The sequence below is a fragment of the Micromys minutus genome (genome assembly GCF_963924665.1).
Source record: "Micromys minutus genome assembly, chromosome: 15".
Taxonomy (NCBI): Eukaryota; Metazoa; Chordata; class Mammalia; order Rodentia; family Muridae; genus Micromys; species Micromys minutus.
Window position 1 is genome coordinate 47115810 of NC_137984.1, and position 1151 is coordinate 47116960.

At 45.5% G+C, this 1151-nt stretch overlaps 1 pseudogene across 1 annotated transcript; it reads right to left on the minus strand.

Moving 5' to 3' along the window:
* Positions 1-222: 222 nt before the first annotated feature.
* LOC308430212 (PACRG-like protein) lies at positions 223-939 on the minus strand (annotated as a pseudogene). The gene has a single exon. The product of its transcript is annotated as a PACRG-like protein (transcript).
* Between the last annotated feature and the right edge of the window lie 212 nt (positions 940-1151).

The window sequence follows — 1151 nt, forward strand, 5'->3', positions numbered from 1 at the left end:
TAGGTATAATCCATAAACTCACACAAATACTCAGCATTTACCAACATTACTTTAATCAGCTTTTTGTTGACAGACAGAATATGTGATGATCCTTTCGGGCTCCAAGTGTTCCTTGTAGCAAAGTTAATTTGTGAATGGTGCTGTGAGTCAGCATAGAATAGACTGATGAAAGCTCCAGGCAGTCACTGTCATAGGCCAGCGACACCAAGTGGCCCTGTGGGTCTAACAGCACATAGTGCAGTATGTTGTGATTTTGGATTTGATGATGCTAAGCTTGCACTCCTGCTGTGTTGTTCCAGTTTTTGCAAAGTACTGATTGTGGGATCTTTTACTTTTTTGTCCATTAGCCTCTTCAAAATCTTGTAAGCAGAAGTTTCAGGTGGCCATTCAGATAAGGGCTAACAGGGACACTCAGCAGCTCAAGTGCACTCAGTCTTCTTTCAAACACACCGTCATCTAATGAAGCAGACCTGCCTTCAGCACAGGGATCATCAGTCTAGGCAGCAAAGGTACAGCCTTGACAAAGGAACGCCCTTGACAAGAGGTACCTTCCTCAATCCTTCCTTTAACACCAAAGTATAAGGATGCTTGGTCTCCCTCAGCATCTCAGGCGGGCACTCGCATTGTACTTTGTGTTTTATTAAGTCATGTACCAGTCTGCAAGGATTGCTTCTTGAGAGTAAAGAGCTTTGAATGCAGAAGAGGCTGATGACTGTTCACGGAAAGGTTTAACGGTTTTAGGGTTGAGTTTATCACTTGCCCTGATGGAGCCCTTCTTGTAGCCTCTGAAGAACTGTTTAATGAGGGGGATTTTCTCTGCCAAACTGTAGTCCAGTGTTTTCTTTTGGTGCTTCAGGATGCCCCTTGATCATAACTACCGGTTGCTCTGTTTCTCAGTTGCACCAGCTGCACACCTCCAGGGCCCTCTGATTTCTGCATGGCTTCCCATTCTTGCCTCCTCTCCCATGTCCAGATACGCACACCATGGCCCCTTTTGGGGCCTCCCTTCAGCTCTCTGCTCTCATCATCAAAACCCAGGCTTGGCAGCTGTGGTCAGGAAACCTACCTCAAGTAGCACGTACATCCATGGTAGTCACTGATGTCCTGCAAGCCTTTGTTTTCCTTATTGCTTCTTTTTTCATTTTTAGTTC